Source organism: Jaculus jaculus, chromosome 6, assembly GCF_020740685.1.
Source record: "Jaculus jaculus isolate mJacJac1 chromosome 6, mJacJac1.mat.Y.cur, whole genome shotgun sequence".
NCBI classification, from domain to species: domain Eukaryota; kingdom Metazoa; phylum Chordata; class Mammalia; order Rodentia; family Dipodidae; genus Jaculus; species Jaculus jaculus.
The window spans coordinates 95,203,305-95,223,132 of NC_059107.1; the positions used below are offsets into that span (position 1 = coordinate 95,203,305).

The 19,828-nt window shown below is 46.1% G+C and overlaps 2 pseudogenes; both read left to right on the plus strand.

Moving 5' to 3' along the window:
* The first annotated feature begins 324 nt into the window (after nt 1–324).
* On the plus strand, nt 325–19,828 carry LOC101616265 (annotated as a pseudogene).
* LOC101618043 lies at nt 15,693–16,575 on the plus strand (annotated as a pseudogene).

Below are 19,828 nucleotides of genomic sequence, written 5' to 3' on the forward strand. Positions count from 1 at the left end.
TGAATTCTTGGGCCTTTCAGAAGCACTGCGTAGGAGGGAAACTGGAGATTTGGTAAGTCCTTGGCCTGCAATGTGGAAAGTGTCAAGGTCAGGTTTATTGTGATATGGGGTCTCCCTGACATGCTTGTTAAGAGAGGCGAGTTTCAGCTCTGTCTAAGGCTGCTTAGTGGCATTCCCATGCTCATAAATGCCACTCACCATTTCCTTGTCTTTTATGTGGTTGGGAGGCCTGTCTTTGGCCCGATAAAAGGCAGGAGTGGTACTTGATGTCCACACAAGACCTTGTCCTCCGTGTTCCTGAGGTCTGTCCTACACAGCCGAGGGATGGCAAGCCGCTCCCACCACTTTGGCTCTGGCCGCAGGGTCAGAAACTTGAGCTCCTGCTCTGCCGTGGTGCCTAAGCCAGGGGCTCACAGCTCTGTCACTGGGGTGGCCTACCGCGGGGGACATCCTGGGAGGATGAGAAGCCTGTGTGCTGTGGGGTCCCCCTGGATGGGAGGGAGTTACAGAGGGCTCGTGCTTAGCGGGGGCAGCTTTGGGTATGGGGCTGGAGGCCTTTGTGGACCCAGGACCCCCTGACTGTCAACAAGAGCCTGCTCACTCCCCTCAACCTGGAGGTGGACCCCAACATGCGGTGCATAAAGCATGAGGAGAAGGAGCAGATCAAGTGCCTCAACAACAAGTTTGCCACCTTCATCGACAAGGTGGGTGTCCTGCCTCACAATGTGGCCGAGCTCAGCAAGTCTGTGTGCTTTTCCTTAGAGTTCTGGCTTAGGAGGATGGGGCTTAGACTCCAATGATGGATTGGCTTCTGTGTGCCTGAATCCCAAATGTGGCTTTCAAATATCACTGTGAGTCAAGGGCAATAATGAATATGAACCCACCACACAGAACAGAGGGCTGATTGCTGCTGCTAGCCTACCCGGCAAGACGGGCCTGTGGCTCCATCTTCCAGATTCCAGATACCACCTGCAGGAGGGCACCTGCTGGTGGTGGGGGGCACACAGCTGACTCAGAGGAGATGCTGTCACCCCAGCGTGGAGCCAGCACCAAGAAGTGTTGGAGGCTCCTTCCTTCCTTTCTTCCCCTTGCTGGGGACACCCTAGCGAGACTGTGAACTTCAGAATTTCTCTGCCTAAGGCACTGTGCCCCTACGCTTATACGGATCAAAGGTGGTGAGGTGACCCACAGAGATGCTCCTAGAACGCTTTTCCTGACTGCAGGCCAAGGTGTTGTCCATTCTTTTCTCACCTTGTAGGCCATGCTGGCCTGGGGCTCGCTACAGAGCCTAGGCTGGCCTCATGCTTGCAGTCCTCCTGCCTCTGCCTTTCAGGTGGTAGGATTACAGGCATGTGTTGCTATGGCTGGATGCACATCCATTATTTTATGTATTTTTATTTAATTATGAAGTGGAGGGGGGGAGAGAGAGAATGGGTGCATCAGTGCCTCCAGCCACTGCAAGTGAACTCCAGACACATGTGCCACCATGTGCATCTGGCTTCTGTCGGTTCTGGTGAATAGAACCTGGGTCCCTAGGCTTCTGAGGCAAGCGTCTTAACCGCTAAGCCATCTTCTCTCCAGCTCTGCACATCCATTCTTAACATGCTGTGGGCCATGTCTTCCACAGGTGTGGGGAAGCTGACTGTAGAGTTAGGACAGTCACTCATGGCACAGGGCATGCACCCAAGCTGAGGGGAAGGGAGGGTGGAATCTAGTCTGTGGTTTACTTGGTGGGCTGTGTGCCTTGGAAGGAGGCTGTAGGAGACAGTGTGTTTCTCATTGGCTCCAGAGCACAGAGACGGCTCTGGGTATGCAGACCCAAGTGTGTCTCTGCATATGGCCTTAGGGGCCTCACCCGTGGGTGCTGCCCTCTCATTGCGAGCTGGCTCAGTTCTTCAGTTCTGGGGAGAGACTCATGCCAGACCAGCTTTCCCTTCCCAAGAGATTGCTGACAGCCACTCACCCCGCGCCCCCGCCCCCCGGCCAGTGTCCTTCTTCAGGCTCCAAACTGTGCTGAGCTTTAAGCTACAAACTGCATTGCTGTAGAGGGTTTCATGCCGCAGCACAGTGGGCGAGAGGGCTGCAGATGGCTGGCCGGGGTTGGCACACTGTAGGCCAAGGTCTTGAACCTTTTGGATAAGCAGGGTTTTAGCTCCTTTCCCACAAACGTGGACAGCTGTGAGTTCTTTGTGCCAGGCTTGTATTCCCAGGTGTTTGTCCTGAGAGGAAACAGCTTGGTTTGCCAGTTGATGGGCAAACAGGTGAGGGTATGGCAGGTCACATGAGAAAGAAAAGCCAAACTGAGGGGCATGGCTGCCTGGTGAGGGTGGCACAGCAGGTATTCTTCACCAGCCACAGGCCTGGCCTTGCAGAGCTTCTGGCTGCAGGACCGGGGCCCCAGCTCCTTGCTGGCTGGCCTCCACAGGTCGCTTCTAGAGGCTGCCTGCAGTTCCTATTTCTCCGTCTTCAAAGCTGGTAACGGTGCATTGACGGTGACTTGTGCCTCCTGAGCATCCCTGTCATTCTTTTGCTTCTCCTCTTCCACTTTAAAAGACTCTTATGAAAATATTTTATTGAAATATATTATTAAGCATTAATTGTTCAAAGTATCAGCTCTCATAATGTCATTTAAAAAAATTTTTTTTGTTTATTTTTATTTAAGAGTGACAGAGAGAGAAAGAGGCAGATAGAGATAGAGAGAGCGAGAATGAGCGCGCCAGGGTCTCCAGCCACTGCAAACGAACTCCAGATGCGTGTGCCCCCTTGTGCATCTGGCTTACATGGGTCCTGGGCAATGGAGCCTCCAACCGGGGTCCTCAGGCTTCACAGGCAAGCGCTTAACCGCTAAGCCATCTCTCCAGCCCTGATAATGTCATTTTGATGGATGCACATAATGTGTTCTTATCATAGTCACCCCTCCCCTTACTCTCGCTTGTTTCCCCCGCCTCTCCACTGGCCCCCTTCCTCATACTAAATAGTCATCTTTTTGTATCTTTGAAAAAAAAAGTTGATGGGCTGACGAGATGGCTTAGGGGTTAAGGCGCTTGCCTGCAAAGCCAAAGGACCCAGGTTCAATTCCCTAAGACCCACATAAGCCAGACATACAAGGTGGCACATATATATGTCTAGAGTTCATTTGCAATGGCTGGAGGCCCTGACACTCCCATCCCCTTGCCTCTTTCTCTCTGTCAAATAAATAATTTAATTAATAAAAAATATTTTAAAAATCTCGATGCTTAGTTCAGGGAGTGGATGCTGTGTGGACAGTGCTAGCTCCAGGCTCAGGAAAGTGGGGTTCTGGGTCTTTCTTCCTATTCCCTCATTTATCCCAGCCTGATAGGTCTTGTTATGGACTTTTCTCACTTTGAATTCTCTTTCAGGGCTTATGAACATAAAAAATTATCCTGTGGGGAACCACTTCCCTTCCCACAGGAAGCTCGTTTGGCTTCCCTACCTAGACCAGACTATCTTAAAGCTGTGTTTGGCTCCTACCTCTGCAACAGTCTGTACTCAAGAGTGACAGGGCTCAAATCCCTGGTCACTTTCTTACACTGGCTCCCCAAGAGCATCAAAGGAGAACTCTTGATTTTTACTTAGGGAAGTATCACCAAGAATCTGATTTAGGCTGGAGAGATGGCTTAGCGGTTAAGCGCTTGCCTGTGAAGCCTAAGGACCCGGTTTGAGGCTCGGTTCCCCAGGTCCCACGTTAGCCAGATGCACAAGGGGGCGCACGCGTCTGGAGTTCGTTTGCAGAGGCTGGAAGCCCTGGCGCGCCCATTCTCTCTCTCTCTCTCCCTCTATCTGTCTTTCTCTCTATGTCTGTCGCTTTCAAATAAATAAAAAATGAACAAAAAATTTAAAAAAAAAGAATCTGATTTATTTCTTGTTGCAATGACTAAAGCCAAAAATGTTCAAAATGTGAAATCATGTTGTTTTCTTACTAATATCTGCTCAGAAGTAGCTATATGTTTTCTGCCCAGAGAATGCCAAACTATAGTAGGCAGGTCTGGTGGCTGGGAGCAAGTTTTTCAAATCTAAATAGCAAGTGCAATACTTCTCCCTTTAAGCACTTCTGTGGGCCTGACATGAAGGGACAAGAAAGAGTGACGCATCCATGTCACCCATATGTCATTGCTTAGAAGCCGCAGTTGGGCAGCACAAAAAGGAAAACTTGATAAAACTTGACTTTGCTGTGGCCAAGCTGGGTAGGAACTAGAGAAGCCGTCATGGCGCAGACTTCTTTCATAGAGATCACTTCCATTCATGCCCATTAACCTGTAGATGTGGAAATGGTCCAGGTCCCATCAACCTCTGAAGCCTGGTTCTTCTCTTCATGTGACATTTAGCTTGGTGTTGGTCACCTTTTTTTCCCCCAAAAGCATTACAATTTATTAAAAGCAAGATAGTCTTTTCCTCTTTATGTGTCTGCTTATCTCATTATGGCTTATATTTGTCCCCTAACTTTTCTTTGCCTTAATGTATCTCTTGCCCACGTAGGTTATTTCACTTCTTGGAAAAGTTAAAATATAATTTAGAATTATCCTGGCACTTTAGGTAACTTGAAAATAACTCTTGCTCTTCTGGCTGCCTTCCATGCCCTCCCTTTTTAATATATATATAGATTTTGTAACAACCAAATAAAATTATAGCAATAAATTAAATTATTCTGCTAAAAAGTCTAGATGCTGCATATGAAAGAAAATATTGGCATTTGTCTGAGTCCACATAATTTTGCTCAATGTCATGATTTTCAGTTCTATCCATTTTCCTAAAATAATTCATTCTTTTTAAGTTTCTTTTTTAAATCAAAGAGAAAGAGAGTGAGTGAGAAAGAGACAGTGAGAGAGACCAAGAGAGAGAGTGAAAGAGAATTGGCACACCAGGGACTTCAGCCACTGCAACTGAACTCCAAATGTGTGTGCCATCTTGGGCACATGTGTGACCTTGTACACTTGGATTACCTTGTGTGTCTGGTTTATGTAGGCTCTAGAGAGTCAAACATTAGTCCTTAGGCTTCACAGGCCTTAATGTCTAAACCATCTCTCCAGCCCAAAATTTTATTCTTTTTTAAAAAATATTTCATTATTTGATTTATTTATTTAAAAGAGAGACAGTGAGGGAGAGAGAATGGGCACATCAGGGCCTCTAGCCATTGCAAATGAACTCCAGATGCATGGGCCACTTTGTGCATCTGGCTTACATGTGTCCTGGGGAATCAAACTTCAGTCCTTTGGCTTTGTAAGGCAAGTGCCTTAACTGCTAAGCCATCTCCTCAGGCCCCAAAATTTCATTCCTTGTGGTTGAAAATTCTGTATTGTGTATACATACCATATTTTCTTTTTATGTCCACCCATTGATGGACACCCAGGCTGATTTCATAATTTGGCTATAGTGACTAGTACAGCAGTCAGTGAAGGTGTTCTGTATTTTTTAAAATTTTTTTTAAAATTTTTATTAGCATTTTCCATGATTATAAAAAAAATCCCATGGTAATTCCCTCCCCCACCCCACTTTCCCCTTTGAAATTCCATTCTCCATCATATTATCTCCCCATCACAATCACTGGTATTCTGTATTTTGATGGTACGCTGACATAGATTCCTTTAGGTATATGCCCAGGAGTGGCATGACTGGATCATTTGGAGTTCTAATTTCAGTTTTCTGAGAACCTCCACACTGATTTTCATGGTGGATGGACTAATTCATATTTCTGTGTAAGGGTTCCTTTCTTTCTACATATCTGTTGTTTATTTTATTTATTTATTTGGTTTTCCAAGGTAGGGTTTCACTGTAGCTCTGGCTAACTTGGAATTCACTATGTAGTCTCAGGGTGGCCTCAAACTCATGGCAATCCTCCTAACTCTGCCTTCCAAGTGCTGGGATTAAAGGAGTGCACCACCCTGTCTGGCTGTTGTTTATTTTCTTGATGACAACCATTACAATCCTATGGCTGCTTTTTGCCCACCTTGATAATCCAGAAAGATCTTCTAGTCTTCAGCTCCAATGGCATGATCCCATTGGCTATGCACATTCATAGGTCCAGGGGTTTGGGGCATGCATACCTCTGCCGAGCTGTTACTTACCATACAAAGTTTGCTTTGTGCAGAATGAATGGTGAGTGGAATTCATGCGCATTTTCTGGGAGGGATGATGAGTGAAGGGGAAGTGACCTGGGGCATGATTATGACCTTTTTTTTTTTTTTTTTCCTTTTTGTTTTTCAAGGTAGGATCTCACTCAAGCCCAGGCTGACCTGGAATTCACTATGTCGTCTCAGGGTGGCCTCAAACACACCAGCCTCTCCAGTGCTGGGATTAAAGACATGTGCCACTATGCCCTGCTCTGATTATTACCTTTGGAAGGCTGCAGCTGCTGTGGTGCTGGGGCCATCACCGAGGGCAGGGAGCTCTGGGTGACCAGGCACCCTCCCCAGGGTTCCCCTGAGTCTCTCTTCCCCTGTGGCAGGTGCGCTTCCTGAAGCAGCAGAACAAGCTGTTGGAGACCAAGTGGCAGTTCTACCAGAACCGCACGTGCTGCGAGAGCAACCTGGAGCCGCTGTTCGAGGGCTACATCGAGACGCTGAGGCGGGAGGCCGAGTGCGTGGAGGCCGACAGCGGGAGGCTGGCCGCGGAGCTCAACCACGTGCAGGAGACCATGGAGGGCTACAAGAAGTGGTGAGCACAACAGGGCTGGACCAGGTCTGAGGAGTAGAGGAGGCTTGAAGCATGGCCATGTCACTGTCCTCGAGGCTTACTGCCTATCAGCTGGTTCTGACATCAGTTTGTTCTGTCTAGCCTCAGCTCCCAGCAATCCCAGTCCCATCTTGGGGCCTGGAGACAGGTTGAGGAGAGGAAAATCCCCAGCTTGGGAGGAGGGTGATGGGACTTTGAGGGCCCAGTGTGAGGCATGGAAATAGGACGGATGAAGCCAGAGGCTCAGGCCCACCAGGGAGGAGAGCATGCAGCGCTGGCCGCGTGGGCAGAGAAGGGCCCTGGGAGAAGTATCTTGAGAACGAGCTCTGAGCCTTCCACGTATGAAGAGTGGCTTATTTCTTTGCTCGCTCTGCGGGTAAGGAGTGAAGCTCTCCGTTTGCATAGTTCCACAGTGTAAATTCTTGCTTTAGGCTAAAGCCATCTAAGCTCACTGATTCCTTGTCAGTCTGTCCCTCCTTACCTTGTAGACAACGGAGAGAGACAGTTTGGTGGTGTTATTATTATCTTGCACTGCTGGAACCTGGGGCCTTCCTATACTAGCCTAGTGCTGTATCACTGGCCGACACCCCCGGCCCTACTAAAGATGAAGTGACAACAGTCCGTCCCAGTCATCCTAACCCTAACCCTCTTGGGCATTAGGTGCCAGAAGACCAGTGTTTACATCCTGAGAGACACAAGAGGGCACTTTTCCTTCCCTTAGGGCGGAGCAGATGCTCACCCCCCTTTCAGCGGGCAGGCGTCCAAGTCTGGCTCCCACTCTGGCTCTGCGAGGCATAGTAATTATAGAGCTGAGAGCTGACTGCAGCCCGTATCTTCCTGTAATTAGGAAGAAAGCTGCGTGGAAACCGCGCTCTGGCTGTCAGCTAGGCTGCACCGCTCCAGGCAGGAGGCGTCACTGGTGGGCTAGGGCCAGGCCAGTGTAGAGAGGAAATGCCCTGGATGGGGTGGAGTGGGGGGAGGCTTCCAGGAATCCAGGTCTTGGGATGTTGGGTGGTTGGGTGGGAGGATCCGAACCTCACAGGGTGGCTTCCGAGGGCTTCGCGGTTCGTACAGTGTTGGTGTTGAAAGGCTCTGGGGAGCATCTGAGTGCCTTTCACTCATTCTGCAACTGTTGACTTTGTGCCTTGCTTATTGCTCAAGGTGCAGAGAGTTTAAATGACTTGCGTAGGCCTTGCGGAGACTTCAGCCCAAGCTGGGATCAGAGTCTAGTGTCCTTTGGATGGACTTGTTTTGTTTTGTTTTTTTTTTCAACTAAACAAAATGTTTATGATGTTTTATTTGGGACTTAATAGAATCAAGTAAGAATGTATCTCTACACATGATTTCTTTAGAGATAAAAACAGGGATGGTGGAGCCAGCCGTAACCTTCAGACAAGTTATTTCCTTCCTTCTTTGGCTGTGGAACAAAAAAAAGGTGGCAGAGGGAGACCTTTGGACACACTTAAGAGTATGTGGGCATGATAGTAACAAAAACAGCATGGTACTGGCACAAAAACAGACATGTAGATCAGTGGAACAGAATAGAGGACCCAGATGTAAGCCCAAGTAGCTATAGCCACCTGATATTCGATAAAAATGCCAAAAATACTCATTGGAGAAGAGATAGCCTCTTCAGCAAATGGTGTTTTGAAAACTGGATAAATATCTGCAGAAGGATGAAAATAGATTCTTCTCTCTCGCCATGCACAAGAATTAAGTCCAAATCGACTAAAGACCTTAACATCAGACCGGAAACTTTGAAACTGCTAGAGGAAAAAGTAGGGGAAACCCTTCAACATATTGGTCTTGGCAAAGACTTTCTGAATACAACCCCAATTGCTCAGGCAATAAAACCACAGATTAACCACTGGGACCTAATGAAATTACAAAGATTTTGCACCGCAAAGGACACAGTGAAAAAAGCAAAGAGGCAACCTACAGAATGGGAAAAAAATCTTCGCCAGCTATATATCTGATAGAGGATTAATATCTAGGATATACAAAGAACTCAAAAAGTTAAATAATAAGGAATCAAACAAGCCAATCAAAAAATGGGCTATGGAGCTAAATAGAGAGTTCTCAAAGGAAGAAATACGAATGGCATATAAGCATCTAAAAAAATGTTCTACGTCACTAGTCATCAGGGAAATGCAGATTAAAACTACATTGAGATTCCATCTCACTCCTGTCAGATTGGCCACCATCATGAAAACAAATGATCATAAATGTTGGCAGGGATGTGGAAAAAAAGGAACCCTTCTGCACTGCTGGTGGGAATGCAATCTGGTCCAGCCATTGTGGAAAACAGTGTGGAGGTTCCTAAAACAGCTAGAGATTGATCTACCATATGACCCAGCTATAGCACTCCTAGGCATATATCCAAAAGACTCATCTCATTTCCTTAGAAGTACATGCTCAACCATGTTTATTGCTGCTCAATTTATAATAGCTGGGAAATGGAACCAGCCTAGATGTCCCTCAACAGATGAGTGGATAATGAAGATGTGGTACATTTATACAATGGAGTTCTACTCAGCGGTAAAGAAAAATGAAGTTATGAAATTTGCAGAAAAATGGATGGACCTGGAAAGTATTATACTAAGTCAGGTAACCCAGGCCCAGAAAGCCAAGCGCCACATGTTCTCTCTCATATGTGGATCCTAGCTACAGATGACTGGGCTTCTGTGTGAGAATGAAAATACTTAGTAGCAGAGGCCAGTAAGTTGAAAAGGAGACATAAAGGGTGGAGAAAGGAAGGGAGGAGGATACTTAATAGGTTGATATTGTATATATGTCATTACAATGATTGTAATGGGGAGGTAATATGATGGAGAATGGAATTTCAAATGGGAAAGTGTGGGGGTGGGGAGGGAGGGAATTACCATGGGATATATTTTATAATCATGGAAAATGTTAATAAAAATTAAAAAAAAAAAAGAGTATGTGGGCATGAAGGGAGTGTCTCATCCACTGTGCTGTCTGGCACCTAGTACGTCTCCAGTGCAGGTCAGCTGGCACCGCTGTTGAATTTCAGTGAACCTAAGGTGACTGTCTGAGAGGCACAGCAGTGTCTTGTGTACCAGTAATTACAACGTGTGATTTCAGAGATGCTAGAATATGAAAGGTGCGTTTTATCATCAATGATAGATGGAGTTATGACTGCCTGCAACTTCAGAGTCCTGGAAATTGTTTGCATGCCACTAATTAATGACACCTGTCTTTGGTTTAAACATAACAGTATGATCTAAAGTTTCCTTTTGGGCTGCAGAGATGGCTTAGGGGTTAAGGCATTTGCCTGCAAAGCCAAAGGACCCCGGTTCGATTCCCCATGACCCACATAAGCCAGATGCACAAGGGGGCACATGCATCTGGAGTTTATTTGCAGTGGCTGGAGGCCCTGGTATGCCCATTCTCTCTCTCCCTCTTTCTCTGTCAGGACTTTTTCTTTTTAAATTATTTATTTATGAGAGAGAGAGAGGGAGGGAGAGAAAGAAAGAGAGGGAGAGAAAATGGGTACACCATGGCCTCTAGCCACTGCAAATGAACTCCAGATGCATGTGCACCACCCTGTGCATCTGGCTTACGTGGGTACTGGAGAATCGAACCTAGGTCCTTAGGCTTCACAGGCAAACACCTTAACCACTTAGCCATGTCTCCATCCCTGAATGGGCTTTTTGTGTCTGAGAAATGTAATCTCAGAGAGGTCAAGCTTTTTATCAAAGGCATACCAAAGTAAGGGGAGACTAGGGAAGTTTGTAGTACATTGTCCCCTGTTCCCTCTCCCCAGGTATGAAGAGGAACTGGCCCTCAGGGCCACAGCTGAGAACGAATTCGTGCTGCTGAAGAAAGTAAGTGCCTCCCATGGGGATGAAGTCATGGACACTGGAGACTGTAACTGGGTGCTCATGGTCCCATGAGTCCGGTGTTTGGTGACAAGGCTCTCTAGCCTGCTGGTAAATGCTTGGCTGCGGAAGCCATCTTGGTCCTTGGTTTGGTGAGAGTGTCTTAAGTAGACCTGAGAGGCTGCTGCTGGACTTTCAGAAGTAAGCTCCCTTTTGCTAGACTGTTTACTTCGAAATTCATTGCCCTCTCCTATGGACATGAGTTCCCCTTAGCCTCCCAGATCGGAGGTGTGGGGCATTGGCTCTCAGCCTTGCTAGTGATTTCTGTAAGTGGGGATGTTATTCAGTGCCATAGGAGAGGGTGAAAACAACCACTACCATCAACAAAATAGGAAAAACTGTTTATGGTTAACTATTTTACTTTATTTATTTTTAAATATTTATTTATTTATGAGAGAGAGAGAGAATGGGCATGCCAGGGCCTCCAGCCACTGCAAACAAACTCCAGATGCATGCGCCACCCTGTGCATCTGGCTTACATAGGTCCTAGGGAATCGAACCATGCTCCTTTGGCTTTGCAAGAAAAAGTGCCTTAACTGCTAAGCCATTTCTTGCCTTTCTGTTTTAACTTGGGGAGCAAAAGTGTAAGCGTGTGCCCTTTAACAGTTTCCCCACACCTGTATTTATAAGTCACTGTGGCGTGGAGAGAGAAGGGTGGCTGATCCGCTGCTGGGCTTGTGACTTGGTCTCTCAGGCAGAAGAGGAGGCTCTTCAGGGCCAGATGTTTCCTGCCCTGGGCTCTGCTATTTTTTTGCTGTATGGGTTGTTTGCTAAGAGGTAGCTGCCAGCATCTTGGGCTCTAACACCACACTTTGCTTTCTGGAAGCCCTCAGTGCTAACGCTTTGCAGGGAAGTGGCTGGGAGTTGACTTTCTGGACCACTGCAGGGTGCAGAGGCAGCGTGGGGCTCCAGCCCATGCGCCCACCCCACCCTTTCTTGTCCATCTTCCCCAGGACACAGACAAGGCTTACCTGCGCCAGGCGGAGCTAGAAGCCAATATAGAGTCACTGAGGGAGGAGACTGTCTTCCTGAAGTCCCTGTCTGAGGAGGTAACCCAAGAGGGGACAGGGTTTTCTTAGACTGGGGAACTATTCTGGTGACTGGGTTCTGGGGAAAGTCCTGTGTTCCTTCCTCTCTTGGGGCCAGCCATCTCTCCTCTAACCGCAGTGGGTTTTTTCTAGTGATTAAGGCCTCCTCCATGAACACAGTGTCCTTCCTTTAAAAGGATTAGAAGAGCTGTGATTCATTCCCTGTCCACTCAGCATGGCCTGGGGTGGAGTTTGGTAAGTCGTGGATTAATTCGGGTACTGTGCAGGCCCAGCTGGAATGATCTGGGGCTCTGCCTCTGGCCTCTGGTGGATTAGGGTCGCACAATAGCCCCAGCAGCTGCTGTAGTTCGGCCCTGACTGCGCTTTTCCCTGCACGCGTACACCACTGCCTTTGCCGGTTCAGGCAATTGTGGGAGTCTCTTCGACTTTTGGCTATGGGCCCCCATCTCTTCCTCTAAAAAAACCACACTTTTTTAAATTTTAATTTTATTATTTTTTAAATCTTATTTTACTTTTTCTCAATTTTTTAAAACATTTTTCATGATTATAAAAAATATCCCATTGTAATACCCTCCCTCCCCGCTTCCCCCCTTGAAATTCCATTCTCCATCATATCCCCTCTCTTATTTTATTTTTTTAATGTATAATTTTTATTGACAACTTCTATACTTATAGACAATAGACCATGATAATTCCCTCTCCTCCCCCACTTTCCCCTTCACAACTTCACTCTCCGTCACATCCCCTCCCCCTCTCCATTAGTCTGTCTTTTATTTTGATTCATTGTCTTTTCCTCCTATTATGAGGGTCTCGTGAAGGTATTGCTAGGCACTGCGAGGTTGTGGATATCAAGGCAACTTTCTTCTCCTTCTTCTTTTTTATACTGCTTATGATTGTACTATATTTTCTCCTTTCCTTTTCTTTTTTAAAAATTTTTATTAGCATTTTCCATGATTATAAAAAAATATCCCATTTTAATTCCCTCCCCCCCCCCACTTTCCCCTTTGAAATTCCATTCTCCATCATATTACCTCCCCATCACAATCATTGTACTTACATATATACAATATCAACCTATTAAGTATCCTCCTCCCTTCCTTTCTCTTCCTTTTATGTCTCCTTTTTAACTTACTGGCCTCTGCTACTAAGTATTTTCATTCTCACGCAGAAGCCCAGTCATCTGTAGCTAGGATCCACATATGAGAGAGAACATGTGGCGCTTGGCTTTCTGGGCCTGGAAAATCACACTTTTAAAATGTCCCTAGTTGCTGGTGTTTTTTAAATTCTTCCTAAAGTGTGTGAGTTAGAATTGCTGTTGGACTTATCACAAAGGTGGGATTGATGCTCAGGCCACTGGTTGTGTCTCCCACAGGAAGTCCTCTACCTCCAGTCCTAGACCTCAGAAACCTCAGTGGTCGTGAAGCTGGACAGTAGCCAGGAGTGCAACATGGATGTGGTTGTGGCTGAGATCAAGGCTCAGTATGCTGACATTGCCAATCGCAGTCGGGCCGAGGCTGAGTCCTGGTACCAGACTCAGGTAGGAGGGCTGCTGAACTGTCCTACGCTCACCTGGGTCAGGAGCCCTTGTACTCCAGAGGGTTGCGTGTGAGGCCCCAGACAGAGCCTGGGCCGGGCGGGGGGCCCCCGCAAAACATAGGGCTGGTCAGCCAGACTCCGCTGTACGTCCAGCGCCCCACCAGCCCGGGTGTCTGCCTCTGCCTCTCAACCCGCAGTGCGAGGAGATGAAGGCCACAGTGACCCAGCCAGGCGAAAATCTGCAAAGCAAGGAGGAGCTCAGTGCGCTGAACCGCATCACGCAGAGGCCCACGGGCAAGGTGGAGCGCGCCAAGCGGCAGGTGGGGATGAGGAGCTCCCACGGGCACATCTGGCGCCTCACGTCTGGTTTCGGCTTTCCTTCTTTCTTCACGACAACCACCCCCTTTGCATTTCAACTGTGCCAGGGAACTTGCCTTTTATCCCGTCTCAGCATCAGTATGGGCGCTTTCCAGTTCTGGAGATCCTATGGATGCACACTGGCACCAAGGAGCCAATTTTATTTATTTATTTATTTTAAATATTTTTTGTTCATTTTTATTTATTTATTTGAGAGTGACAGAGAGAGAGAGAGAGAGAGAGAGAGAGAGAGAGAGAGAGAAAGACACAGATAGAGAGAGAATGGGCATGCCAGGGCTTCCAGGCACTGCAAACGAACTCCAGACACGTGCGGCACCTTGTACATCTGGCTTATGTGGGTCCTGGGGAATCGAGCCTCGAACTGGGGTCCTTAGGCTTCACAGGCAAGTGCTTAACCACTAAGCCATCTCTCCAGCCCAGGAGTCACTTTTAAATTCCCTGGCTGACTAGTGATGTGGAATACCTCCGCATGCTCACTTCTAAGAATTGCCTCACTGGGCAATCTGCTCCCTTTCTCCTGGGATCCTCTCTTTTATCTTGGTGGTCTGCAGCACTGCCTGGTCCATTCTACTTACATCGTGATCCTTTGTCTTTTCATGCTGCAAAGCACTGGTCTTGTCTCAATGTACCCTTTGTTTTTGTGTGTTGGTCAATGTCCATCATTGACCAGAAATCTTCAACCTGAATGTCATGCTGGTGGGTTGCTTCTTCCTTAAAGGTCCGTACTTAGGAAGTTTTTGAAAAAAAAATTTTATTTTTATTTTTTTATTGGACAGAGAAAGAGGGAGAGAGAGAAAGAGAGAATGGGTGCACCAGGGCCTCCAGCCACTGCAAACGAACTCCAGACACATGTGCCCCTTTGTGTATCTGGCTAACGTGGATCCTGGCTAACCGAGGCCCTTTGGATTTGCAGGCAAAGGCCTTAACCACTAAGCCATCTCTCCAGCCCAGAAGTATTTTGTTTTTAAATTCTGATTTTTTTTTTTTTTTTTGAGGTAGGGTCTTGCTCCAGGATGACCTGAAATTCACTTTGTAGTCTCAGGTTAGCCTCGAACTCAAGGTAATCTCTGCGTGTGCCACCACTCCTTGCTAGGAAGTTTGGAGGCCACGGATCTATACTCCCATATCTTCTTTTGCTGGGTTTTATAGCTTTGCTTCTCATAGTTAGGTTTTTAGTCCATTTGAACTTTTTTCATATGTAACTGTGAAGAGGGTTCTAATTTAATTTTTCTATATATAGAAAGAAAATATTATGCAACCCATCCTCTCCCTGATTCTGTGATACCTGCAATGTGGAGTTTGCACATATTCCTGACTCAGTTCCCACCCTCTCCTGTGTGGCTGGTTTCAACCATAATGCAAGATGTTTTGCAGGTAACTTGTTAATGAAAGAGCTGCGTTAGGGAACCGTGGGAGGGGGTCCTCACTGTGACCTGGCTCATGTGTACCGCGGTGGGGCAGGAAGAACAGGGGCAAGCTACCACGGGGAAATGGCCCTCTCCCCAGCATGCTGTGCCCCCTGAACCCCGGCAGGGGACCCTGCACGGTGGCCTCTGAAAACCTGGCTTGGCCTGTCTTAGGATAAGTCACAGCCTCTCGGAGTCTCAATTTCTTCTATAAGAATAAATCAAGCCTGCTCTGACAAGCCTGCAGGGTAACTTTGAAGGTCAGATAAGTGCCTTGTAAACTAGCATCAGCGCACAAACATGCTAACATCACTAGTTATTGTCTGGGCTACTCCAGGATTAGTATTTTCCTTTTGCTGGTTCATTTGTGAAACCAAGTGAATTGGAAAGTGCTACAAAAACCAAGGAAAGAATGCTGGCCTTGGTGGTGCATACCTATTGTCCCAGCACTTGGGAGGCAGAAGCAGGAGGATCACTGTGAGTTTGAGGCCGGCCTGGGCTACAGCGTGAGTTCCAGGCAAGCCGGGACTATATAGAGTTCATGACCAGCTTGGATTAAATAGGGAGCCCCTGTCTCCAAACCCAAAAACCAAAACATGACAAAATAAAACATAACCAAGGACCCAGTCAGCTCTGGTCTCGGAGAGACTGAGCTACGGGAGGGGCCGGAGAGCAGTGACCGGAAGAAACCGCTCGAATATCTACATTTCCACTTCTGTGCCTGATAGAGTTTTGATTCATCATGGATAATCTGTCACCAGAAGAAATTCAGCTGAGGGCTCACCAAATGACTGATAAGTCTCTGGAAAGTACGAGGAGAATCCTGGGGTTAGCCATTGAATCTCAGGATGCAGGAATCAAGACCACCACTATACTGGATGAGCAGGGGGAACAATTAAACCACATAGAAGAAGGCATGGACCAAATAAATAAAGACATGAGAGAGGCTGAGAAGACTTTGACAGAACTCAACAAGTGCTGTGGACTCTGAGTATGCCCTTGTAATCGGACAAAGAACTTTGAGTCTGGAAAGGCCTATAAGGCAACGTGGGGAGATGGTGGAAGCAATTCACCTAATAGTGTTGTATTGAAGCAACCAGGCCGAGTAACCAATGGTCAACCTCAGCAGACATCCACAGGAGCAGCTACTGGTGGATATACGTTAAACACATAACTAATAATGCTAAAGACGATGAGATGGAAGAAAACCTGACTTAAGAGAAAGGAAGGGAGGAGGGTACTTAATAGGTTGGTATTGTATATATGTAAGTACAATGATTGAAATGGGGAGGTAATATGATGGAGAATAAAATGTCAAAGGGGAAAGTGGGGGGGAAGGAGGGTATTACCATGGGATTTTTTTATAATCATGGAAAATTTTAATAAAAGTTAAATAAAAAAAAAAGAAAAAAAACAAACAAAAAAAAGAAAACCTGACTCAAATGGGAAGTATCCTTGGAAATTAAAGAACATGGCCCTGGATATGGGCAATGAAATTGATGCTCAAAATCAACAAATACAGCGGATCACAGAAAAGGCTGACACCCACAAAGATCGTATCGACATTGCCAATACAAGAGCAAAGAAACTCATTGACAGCTAAAGCTTCTGCTGTACTGGTTTACCAGTTCTTCAGTTTCCTAGCTTCTCTTCCTGTCATCAACTTTTCAGAGTCTGAAATTTTGTTCCCACAGTCTTCTAATGGAAGACAGTGTGAAAGAAGCACCAGAGGAGTAACAGGCTCCGAACCTTTTTATTTTCTGTGTCTTTTGAGGGTAGACTACTGCTCAGCTGTCGTTAGACTATTTTCTTTCTCGTCATGCGCTCTTCGACTGGCTTTCTGTACATCTCCACAGTGTCTTCATCCTCTTCACTTTAGTGGGTTCTTTTGCTTTCGAGATTTGGAGGCATTGCCAAATAACCACAAGAAAGGCAGCTTTGGAAGTGGCTTTCTGATTAGTTTGGTAAAGGACAAGAATAAGGAGTGAGATGGTTATCACCTCAGCAAAAACCCACTCCCCCACCCCAACACAAAGTTACATGGCCACAATAATGATCTAGTTGGGTTATTTTATTTTGTTTTTATTTTTATTTTGAGGTCAGGTCTCACTCTAGCCCAGGCTGACCTGGAATTCCCTATGTAGTCTCAGGCTGGCCTCTAACTCACAGCGATCCTTCTATGTCGGCCTCCTGAGTTCTGGAATGAAAGGCATGCATCACCACGCCCAGCTATTTTTTACTTTAAGTTACAGTTTTTGTCAAGTAAGGGTAATGATTTGTTTGTTTTAGAGCTTTTATACTTAATATTTTTGTGATACATTGTTATTTTACAACCTCTGCTCCAAAGAGAATAGAATAGGTTTTCTTAAAGTAAACTTAATTTCTTAAATCTCAGTGATTCATATATATACATAGATTCTGTGATCCCATTACATATTGCACATTCAGGAACTTTGTACAATGAATGCCTTTTTATTTTCACATTATTAGTAGTTTTATGGCCCCATTATAGGTCCGTTAACCTAATAAAATTATCTGAAGAAAAACTGTAAATAATTCCTAAGTATAACATGAGAATTTCTAAAGCAGGATTCAAGAAGTTTTGGAAGAGTATGTCACATGAATTCAGATTTACCTCAATGTTAAAGAGTAGATTTAGATAGGAAAAATGAAATTTAATTTTGGTCTAAGGTAGAAAAATAGATTACTTTTTTATGTAGTATTAGACATTTGAAACTACAAGTTATTGTTACTAATTAAAAAAAATTCTGCCTTTAGCTTAATTATTGGTTATTATTACAGTCATCCTCTTTGCCTTGTGTATTGAACTATGTCTAGAATTGGGTTTATGCAGATCCTGAATATTATTATAAAAGTTGAATTGGTATTTGTTACCTTTCTTTAAAAACTAGCATCTGTACACGTCAGAGTTATCAAAGTAGATTGTTATGACTAATAACCACTGCTTGATTCTCATAATTAAATTTTGTAATCTTTCAAATAGGAAACTTTTTTCTATGACTTATTTTGTGGGCAATAATGTCAACAGCTTTTAACAAATTGAATAAAGCAAATGTCCATGATAAAAAAAAAAAAACATAACCAAGAACAAAAGGCAAGCAAAACAAACAAACAAACAAAAAAAATCATCAAAACCCCAGAAAACAAAATGAGGAAAAAGAGCTCCAAATGGACTCATTTCTCTACCTATCCAATCTTCCATTCATGTATTTCTTTTTAAAAGGTATCAAGTTCAGGGGCTGTGGAGATAGCTTAGCTGTTAACGTGTTTCCCTGTGAAGCCTAAAGACTCAGGTTCGATTCCCCAGTATCCACATAAGCCAGATGCACAAGGTGCCACATGCATCTGGAGTTCATTTGCAGTGGCTGGAGGCCTTGGTGTGCCTCAATCTCTTTATCTGCTTGACTTTCTCTCAATAAATAAAAAAATGTAAGTATCAAATTCAAAAGTGACCATTATTAGATAGTGATGAAATAGGGTGACCACGGCCATTGGACCCAGCAGGGATCCCTCAAGCTCCTTCCTTCTTCTCTCCCCAGCACTGCAAGCTGGAGGCCGCCATAGCCAAGGCTGAGCATGAGGGCGAGGCCATCCTCAGCGATGCCCACTGCAAGCTGGAAGGGCTGAAGGAGGCCCTGCAGAAGGCCAAGCAGGACATGGCCTGCCTGCTCAGGGAGTACCAGGAGGTGACGAACTCCAAGCTGGGCCTGGACATCGAGATCGCCACTTAGGTGAAAATGTTGGAGGGCGAGGAGAGCCGGTGAAGACGTGGGGTCCCTTCCTGTCCCTGTAGTGCTTCAGGCAGAGAAGGTCCAAATTGGGGTCAGTTCAAGTGAATCATGGGGGTTTACCATGTCCCCATTTTTCAGTTGGGGCAACTGAGGCCCAGTAGGGGAAGTGGCTTGCCCAGAACACTGCCCACTGGTGGCTAGGCTAAAATGATGCAAGTCAGCTGCTCAAGCCTCAGAAGTCAGCTCTGTTGGCCTGGGCCTCCTCTCCCTCACAGATTGTGTGCAGGCCTGGGCTCACTCAACATCTGTAAGTTGGGTGTGTGGGTACGTGGCTTCCTTGGGGGTCTACAGTCTGCTAGGGTACATCTAACTGGGAACTGAACCTCTGGCTATGGGGCACCGGCTGAGGGAGACCAGAACTGAAGTCTCTGGGGAAATAGATGGTTGGTTCCCAAATATTTTGTCCCCTACTTGAATCCAACTGGAGCATCTATGAAGCTCACATTGATAAAGGCAACCAATTCCAACCCCTCTAATTGGTCCTGCAAAGTAGGAGCCTCTCCATTCCTCAGAACATTCCTCACTTGACCCCATGTTTTAATAAAAAGAAGCTCTAAGTTTAGATATACTGGGGTCTGTGCAGGCAGCTGGCAACTCCTGGTCATTAGGATCCCACTGTCTACATAGCCCCTAGGCCAGGTGTCTGATTCTGACCCAGCCGCCCCACCCTCGCTTTCCCAGCAGCTGCATTTCTAGGTGATTTCTCCAGTGTGAACCATCAGCTTTTGCTTATCTACTGCATGAACATATCTCAACATCAGTCAGGTCAGAACGGAGTGCTATGCTCAAATTGCTAACCATGTTCCCTCAGGACACATATGGTTGATTGAAGTTTGCCTGTGATTATAAAAAAAGACTCATGCTGCTGGGCCCTTGGAGTATGAAGAGAATTTATCAGTGTTTCTAAAATGCTCGGGGTCAGATGTGGAGAAATATCTGACCTGGTGTCTCCGTCCACAGGTGTGAGTCATTCCCGGGTTGGCATAGTCTGTGGGAACCTTGGTTCCCCCATCCCTCCTGGCATGAGGGACTTAGCTGTCAGCACAGGTGCCTGA